The 9,395-nt window shown below is 36.1% G+C and overlaps 1 long non-coding RNA gene across 1 annotated transcript; it reads right to left on the bottom strand.

Moving 5' to 3' along the window:
• Positions 1 to 742: 742 nt before the first annotated feature.
• Positions 743 to 7,098, bottom strand: LOC141511238 (uncharacterized). The gene is made up of 4 exons (XR_012475295.1): positions 6,837 to 7,098; positions 3,903 to 3,996; positions 3,407 to 3,781; positions 743 to 905 (listed from the first exon to the last, which is right to left on the bottom strand). It is a non-coding gene; the product is annotated as an uncharacterized LOC141511238 (long non-coding RNA).
• Between the last annotated feature and the right edge of the window lie 2,297 nt (positions 7,099 to 9,395).

Raw genomic sequence — 9,395 nt, 5'->3', positions numbered from 1 at the left:
TTGTCAATGAACTTCTTTTCCAGTCATGTGCAAATATATGTCTACTGCATGTTTATGTACAATCAGATCCTGGGCAAGGTTCTGAGTTAAGCTTCTGCTGTAAGTCATGAGCACAAGATTCTCCTCTGATCATAATACTCATTTACTATGCTGTAGCCTGGTACCAATAAACCTATAAACAGATAGATAGAAAGAAAGACATACAGATAAACAGACAGAAAATTTGATCTCAAAGCTCATTCATATACTATAGGGAGGAAGAAAAATCCTCCAATGAGAATCCACAGCTCTTAAGTCTAACAATTAACTTGAGTTTTCTACTTTTAGTTAAACATCAGTGGACTTGTCCATATTCCTTGAGGAGGTCCCTATAAACTCATCATGATGGTTGGGGGACTAACAAAATTAATCTGTCAAACCTCTAAACAGTTATCCTCCCTAATAGAAATGTGATAAAATAAAATGTAATACAATATAATAATATAATTAATATGTCTGTCTGTATTTCACTCAAAAACAAACTAATGGAAGTCACTCATTGTACTTAGTATTTTTTTATTAGGTTTTTGTAAGGCAAACGGGGTTAAGTGGCTTGCCCAAGGCCACACAACTAAGCAATTATTAAGTTTCTGAGACCAGATTTGAACCCAGGTACTCCTGACTCCAGGGCCAGTGCTTTATCCACTATGCCACCTAGCTGCCCTTGTATTTAGTATTATTAGAATATTTATATGAAGTGAAAACAAACCCTGCTTTTAGTCACAGAGACAAATACAATTTAGGATCCATGTTTATTTCTAGTCTCATTCACAATCCAAGGTCCATATGGTCAAGTTCTTCAAACTAATCTTCAAAAGCTCAGGATCTGAGGCAAGGGTTGTTAATAGAAAGTAGGATTTGCTTTTCTATTGGGAAAAAAAAATAGAATCACACAACTAGAAGGGATATTTAAGATTATCTAGTCCAACTCCCTCATCTTCATGAGGGAATTGAGGTCAAAAATGGTAAAGTGATCTGCCCAAAGCCACATAGAGTGCTGATAGTACAGCCCAGACTAGAACCCATCTCCTGATTCCCAGGAGTCTTATATTATACCACCCTATCCAATAAGTCATATGAATAGGATAGAGTAAAGGAACCAGTACTCATCTCCCAACTCTTCCCTTTCCATATTCATTAATTGTTAGGTTCCACAACTTCACAAAACCTATTGTGGGCATAAGAAAACCAAAATGTCATAATGTAGCAGAGTACCTTTTTAGGAAAAATAATGGATTCTACTTGCCCTCAGAGCCCTATCACCTCCTACCCACAGTTACCCCAATAAAGGAGGCTAGTCAATTTAGCTTTAGATTCAAGAAGATATTGATCTTTTCACCACTTCAAGGTTGTCTAAAGGCAGTACATAAAAGCAGGGAGCATCTAGGTTCCTGGTTTTTAGATTACTTTCTTATTCTGCAATGTTAAATCTATTTCTGTTTTGAAAAGAGGAATGGAATAATTCTGATGAGATTTCTATATAGTAAAACAATGCAACTGAGGGTTTGTATAGTAAGAAGGTGTTCTAAACATAAATAGAGAGTTATGCTGTGTTGCATGCTGTCTGGGGTCTTGAATACAGTGACCAAAGGATTGGGACAATGACAACTATGTGTGGCAAGGTTAGCAATAATGATAAATTTGAGTACTTTCCCTATCTTCTTGTGTCACTTGACATGAAATCCTGATACCATCCACTCCTAGCATGACCTGCTTACCTTCCCCAATTTTTTTCTTAACATATAAGGTCCTTTCTGCTATATCTTGTTCTACAAGACATTCCATCTTCAACTTTTTCATTAACTCCTCCCTTTATGTACAAAAGGGAAGGGAATAAGTCTGTGTGTGTGTGTGTGTGTGTGTGTGTGTATATATATATATATATATATATATATATATATATATAAAGGAAGGTGGTGTAATTATTTCATCAAAGATGACTTTCAGTTAACACTATCAATGTTACATTAATAAAATTAATGATCTGTCCATGATATTTATATGTCACTTGAAAGGTAAAACATTCTCACAGCCAATTTGTATTTTGAGAGGTAGTGTTATAATGGAAAGATTGTTGGACATTGAGTCTAAAAAGAATTGAACTAGAATCTGGGGTATTATATTTTCTTAACTCTGCATAGAGCTTACTATGTGCCATTCACTGTGTTAAGCACTTTACAAATATATCTCATTTAATCCTTACAATATCTCTGTGAGGCAGGTATGTTACTATACTCATTTTACAGTTGAGGCAGAGGTTAAATGATTTACCTAGGGTCACACATCTAGTAATTGTTTGAGGCGAGATTTAGGCTCAGGTCTTCCTGACTCCAAGCCCAGAGATCCATTCACTGTACCACCTACCTGCCTCTGTTGGACTACATAACTGATAGTGCCAGCTCCAAGGTGACAGAACACTAGGTGTAATATCTAGCTGCTTAATTCACTGTAATTCTCTATCTACCAGCATAAGAGTAAAAAGCGTAAGGTACTCTACAGGTTACTTTATCTTTAAGGCTACTATGTTCAACCCTATAAAATAGAAATTCCCTCCAGACTTTACTCTCCTCAAGTCTTGTTTTATATACATATTTATATTTCCTTCCTTAGCTATCTCTCATTAGAAGTTAAGTTTCTTGAGAGTAGATCATTCTTTCTATTTATGCTCCCAGTACCTTATCTAGCACCTGGAACATTGTGGGCCTTTAATAAATGTTTGTTCATTGACTAATTGATCTCTCCAGTTCTGTCAGAGCTGAACACACACTTCTCCTTCAGTTCCTCTATTATCTTGGGCTGTCCATTTCTATCCTGCCTTCCATTTCCTGTCCTCTAAAGGCAAAGAAGTGACAGAGGTTGGGTATTTCTGAAATAATTGGAGGATCAACTTTAGATAATCTATTACAACCCTCTCATTTTATATTTGAATAAAATTAGGAGCATAAAAATGAAGAAAGACTTATCTAACACAGCTAGATGAAACAGTAGATAGAGCACTGGATGGGATCTGGGATCTGAGTTCAAATAAAGCCTTAGACATATTGTTATTTTACCCTTGACAAGTCACTTAAACTGCTTCAGTTTCCTCAGCTTTAAAATGGAAGTAATAACACCTACCTTCCAGGGAATTTTAAAGAATTAAATATTTGTAAATATTTAAAGGATTAAATATTTGTAAAGTGCTTAGCTCAGAACCTCACACATAGAAGATATATTAATAAAAGTTTGTTTCCTTCTTGCCAATGTCAGGGAAGTAGTGAGTAAAAAAGCCAGGATTTGAACTCAGGTCTATTGACAATGAATCAAGTGCCCTTCCTATTGTAATATCTAACTTATATTAGTCTGAGATAGAATAATAGCTTCTCACCTCAAGATAATCCAGTCCTATCTGTACTAAAAGGCTGTCACCCAGCCTCCATTGAAAGAATTCAAAAAAAAATCACAACATTCTAAAGCAATCCATTCTTAATTTGGTACTGTCATATTTGTTAGGAAGATTTTCCATATAGCAAATACATGATTACTTCTCTGTAACTTCCATTTCTTAATTCCATTCTCCTGTTGTTGCCTTGAGAAAGGAGTCATCTTCTGACAGAGAGCTACTCAGCATTCCAGGAGTGTCAATAATCAACCCCGTAGCTGGGGTCCCCCACAGACTGCTCTTCCATCAGGTACAGACTTCCATCCCAGAGCTGTAGTTGAATTCAAGATTCCAGTGAAGCCCTTTACCATGAAACTTGCCCTGAAGAAAGAGTTGGATTGTGTTCTTTAGAGGCAAGATAAACAAACCTGACAGCCTTCAATTACATGAAGACAACTCTCACATTCACATCCATCTTCCACCAATTCTTCTCCTGGCTTACCTTCCTTGGTTCCCTCAGTCAGTCTTTACATAGGACAGTCTCCAGTCATCTTAATATTCTGTTCTATGACCACTGCAGTTTATTCCAATCTGTCCTAAAATGTGGCACATAAAATAGACAAATACTCAAGGTAGGTTTTGTTCAAGGAAGGATTTTTTTAAGTTGTTTTTTTTTTTGGCAAGGCTTTTTTTGCAAGGGGTTAAGTGGCTTTCCCAAGGCCACACAGCTAGGTAATTATTAAGTGTCTGAGGCCAGATTTGAACTCAGGTACTCCTGACTGCAGGGTCAGTGCTCTATCCACTGCACCACCTAGCTGCCCCTCAAGGTAGAATTTTTGACAGGATTATCACCTCTTTCATTTTGGACACTTTGCTTTTATTATTATAGCCTCCTGTTAGTTTTGCTGTTTTATCATACTATTGACTCATCTTGGGTTTGTAGTTCAATGATATCCCTAGTTCTTTTTTATACCTTAATTATTTACCTAGCTGGGCCTCTCCTCAACTCTATGTTTCTTCCCCCATAAATTCAAGTATAGCCTTTATATTTGTCCCTTTAAATTTTATCTTATTACTGTAGATATGACCCATAATTCTAGTCTATCAAGGTCTTTTTCAACATTGTCCAATACGTTATTGGGAGGTATGCTAGAGTTAGTTCTAATTTGCAAAAAACAGGTATTTAATAAGAGCATTTACACCCCAGAAATCAACAACTGCTATAAATAAATTATTTATTGAATGGATTTAATAAGTATTAAGAATATAGTTTAAATTGAAAGGTATATATCTACATTATTCCTACAAACTCTAGCTATTCAACATTTATAAGTACACTTCTCTATTATCCCACAGTTCTTGAGCAAGAGTGTAGTAGAGAGTTCATGGAATGAAGTCATTACTGTAGGATAATGATAATAATAAAAATAATAAGTTGCCATTTATATTACTCTTTAAGGTTTACAAAGCAAGTTTCATCCATTATCTCTTTTGAGTTTCACAATATTCTAATATTAATAATCCCCTAGCTTTGTGTCCCCTGTAAATTTAATTAGAATGTGAGTCTCTTGAGGACAGGGTCCTTGTTTTTACCTTTACTTGTACCCCTAACACTTAACACAGAGCTCAACACATGGGAAGAGTTTTATAACTATGTGCTGGCTGACAAAAAAAAATCATGTCATCTATACCATCATTAAAGTTATGAATTAAAATATTAAACAGCATATGACCAAGAATAGATTCTCAGGCACCATCACTCCAGGATGGCATCTATCTAAATCCAATTATTTGATAAGTTTCAAAATCAACTCACTGACCTGCAATTTAATTCACATATCTCCATTTTCTCCACAAGAATATTATGAGAAGCCTTAGTATTCCTGATTTGAAAAAGGGACATTAGAGATCATCTAGTCCAAAGTCTACCTCATATATGAAATCTTTCTATAGCATACTCATATATTGGCCCTACATTGGCTGTCTGGTGCCAACCATAGAATGACTAATACATCTTTCATTTAATAATGCTTAAAATATTTGAAGACTGAAACCTCAACTCCCAATAAGATTTTTGTAGGCAAAAAGAAAACAAAACTCACTGAAAGACATGATTTTTGAGTCCTTTCAGTGTTCTGGATATATTTTACCCAATATATTGGTTTATTAATGAGCAGGAGCTGAGAAGAACCTGACAGGATTGGAAAAGAATGAATCAGTTCCTTATATCTCATCGTACAACAGATATATGGCAAGTGGTACCTTGACCTTTTCTCACTTGGAGAAGCCACATTAGGTTTGACTCAGTCCCATTTGATTCTTTCTAGCTCCCAAGCCTACTTACAAGCATACCTAGATCTACCAGCTAAAGGAAAAGGATCTGTCCCTACTGGGCCCAGAATAACTTCCATTGGAGACCACAGTGCCTGCTTCTTTGGGGGTAGCTTTAGTATTATTCTTCATCTTTGGAAGAAGAAGATAGCATACAATCAATATCTCAAACCATTTCTCTCCCTGTGAAAGCTACTCCTAGTTCCTCAGAGTGGATTGCTAACAGCCCTCATGTCAGTCCTTCAATAGTAGGCTGGATTAGCCTCAATCATAGAATGAGGGCCTAATCTTCTAAAATTAAGAATGGTTCCAGAAGGAAGAAGAAAGGTGAAGTTCACTGTCAATTCCCATAATTCTCTGAAATAATCTAGAGGAAAACTTTTCTCCCTCCATCATCCATGTCCACTAACAACAGAATCACATCCTATTGCCAACTTTTTCATACATACCAGTTCCTCTCAGCCCCTCTATTTCTGTTGTTGGGGGTCTGGGCCCCTCTAACTCCTAAACATAACAGACCCCTTTTGATGCACTCACTCATAGATTTGCAGTCCTCTATTTTTACTTTTGTCCTCCCCATACCATTCTATTCATCTCTTCCCTTCCTCCTAAGTCACCATCTCTCTTGATGGGTGAAATCCTATCCCCATTGTATTTTTCTCTTCTGTTCACATTTCCTTTCATTTTTTCCTTCATTTTCTCCAAACTATTCTGAAGTTCCTTCCCCCCAATTACCCTCTCAGACCCTTTCCCTAGCTATTCTTATATGTCACCAACTCCTTGGGGTTCAAATTTTCTATTCAGTTATCCTCCTTGGCCAACCCATAGATAGAGATCTCATTTTTTTCTGTTCTTGAACTTTTAATCATCATCCTCTGAATATCTAAACAATCTAGAAAGCCAAAAAGTTTCCTCCTCCTTTAGATTCCTCCAATCATATATAAAATATGCACATATATATGTTCACACACACACACACACACACACACACACACACACAAACACACACCACACACACACACACAAACTTTCTCATTCATTCTCAAAGCCTCAGGCTCCCTTTTTCCCTCCATCTAGATTTCATTTCCTTGTCCATTTCACTCACCATTTTCCCTCGTCCTCTGGACCCCTTTACTCCAGTTCCTGTAGTCCCTGTAACCTAGACTCTTCTTCCTCTTGTTTCATCTAGTCCCAGGACTCTGTGTCCTGTCCAGGATGTTTTTCCTAGTCCTTACCTAAGTTTTTCTACTAAACAGACTGTATTCTTTCTAACTTTACTCCCCACCTCACTTCCTTGTTTCTTTCTTCAGTTAGGACTTTGTGCTCCCGGGGCTACAGGAACAAGAGGCCCCACATGGGGCCCAAGCAGTCCCCATGGCATTAAGTTACCATGGGGACAGGCTGGCAGCCAGGCTCTTTAATCTTCAGTGATCTACCAAAGGTTCCCCCTACACACACACACACACACACACACACACACACACACACACACACGCAATCTTAAAGGGCAAGGGAGTTGAGAAGTTAGGAATTTACTCAAATGTTCAGAAAATGTGACTTTATTTACCATCTTTTCCATCTTAGGCCAAATTTCTTTTCTATCTGAAATCCTGAAATTTTGGGGAAAGTAGGCTGCCAAGGTCAATCTGCTTTATAACAGTGTCAGTCACTCCAAACAAAAGGTTGTGTTTTCCCTACCTAGAGTCACTTTGTTTTTAAACAAATCTGTCTTAATATAGAATTAGTCTATAAATCCAAGATGTGAACAGTCTATCATAGACAAGAAAGGGTCAGTCTTTTACACAGGGAAAAGAAAGTTTGGTGGTACAGTGGGCTAGATTCTGAGTCAGGAATAACATTCTTCAAATCCTATCACTTAACTTTTGTGAACCCCAGACTTAACCATCTGTAAAGTAATGATAATAATAGTACCTATCTCACAGGGATGTTGCTGTCAGTATACACAGAAGAAACTTGGCCAAAGTAAAAAAGAAAAAAGAGAAATCATTTTATTACCTCATTCTTCATTCCTTATTCTGAATCCTTCTACTTCTATGTCTTTTTCCTTTTCTTATTACCATTGCTAGAATTTTCAATCCAATAATAAATAATATTGGTGATGATGGGCATGTTTGTTTCACACCTGATTTTACTCAAAATGAGCAGAACAAGAGAACATTGCATACACTAACAGCAATATTGTTTTAAGAGTGACTTTGAGTGAATAAGCTATTTTGACTATTATAAGTACTCAAATTAATTATAAAGGACATATGAAGAAAGACACTATCTGCATTCAGAGAAAGAAATGATAAATACAAGTATGTATAGAATAATTTTACATATATTTACCTATTTGTATCTAATGGTTGCCATTTCTGGGGGGGGAGGAATAGGGAAGAATAAAGGAAAAAAATTTACATGATAATTTTGTTGTATATTTGAAAGGAATAGCAAGTTATGCATAGTAAATTTGCCATTTCATTTGCAATCATCTTTTTATTGTACTATGTCATGGAAATGCTTGCTTTATTCCATGAATTAAAAATAAAATGAAAAATGTTAAAATAAAGCATTTTCTTATTCTTAAAGTATTATACAAATATTAGCTCTTTTTATTAATTATTTTTATTTAACAAGCATTTTTCTCTCCCTCAATGTTCCAATGAATACCATAAAAACAAAACTCTTAAAACAAATATAGATAGTTATTATTGTTGTTGCTGTGATTCTTCCATATAAAAATTTAGTCCATCTTGCCAAAAGTCTATCTTTCTTAAAAAATATATCATTCAGTTCCCAAAAGTCTACCTTTCCTAAAAATAACATATCATTTAGACCCTGAAGTCAAACTCAAGTACAAAAATAAAAAGGGAGAAAAACCAGAAATGCAGTGACCTGAAGAAGGCACATGTCTAGAGAAGGTAGCTAAAACTGAAAGGAAGGTAAAAAGCACTTGGAAACTATGTACCTGGGAGCCACTCTCTAATTTCTTTGACAACACAAGCAGACAGTATACAGTAGAATATTGTGTCTATTAGAAGTTCAATAGAAGGGTAAGTAGTTAAAAAAGTAGTAGTAATATTATTGATGAATTTTCTTAAGGTCTAAACTTCATGACTTATTCTTTTATCGTTTTTTTCATCCTCAGAACCCTATCCTGTTCCCTACTTAAGACCTGCTCCTTCTTACCCCCAAAATCTTGAATAAACCATTCTCCAATCATCACCAGAAATGGCCTTCATATTTCTTACTATCAGACTTTGTCTTCTCCTTTCTTCCAAAATTTCATCTTAACAGTCATTCCCTAAGTCTGACCACCCCATGTACTCTTACATACCCCAACCTCTCTCTTGACCTTCACCTGCCTATTGGATACCTCAATACAAATCTCAAACTCATACTCAAAACAGGATTAATTTCACTTGCCCCTAAAAACCCTCTGCTCTTCCCATCTTCCCTATCACAGGACACCACCATCCTTCCAGTCACCTAATATTGCATCATTACTATCATTCTTGAATCTTCATATTTACCAAACGTATCCAATCTGTTGCCAAATCCTGTTGTTTCTAGCTTTATAAAATTACTTGGATATGTCCCCTACTCTCTAAACACACAGTCATTACTCTGGTGGAGGTCCTCATCACTTCACACTTGGCCT

This window comes from Macrotis lagotis, chromosome 2, assembly GCF_037893015.1.
Source record: "Macrotis lagotis isolate mMagLag1 chromosome 2, bilby.v1.9.chrom.fasta, whole genome shotgun sequence".
Taxonomy (NCBI): Eukaryota; Metazoa; Chordata; class Mammalia; order Peramelemorphia; family Peramelidae; genus Macrotis; species Macrotis lagotis.
The sequence above is the reverse complement of the archived record's forward strand: the minus strand, read 5'-3'. Positions and strand labels throughout refer to the sequence as shown.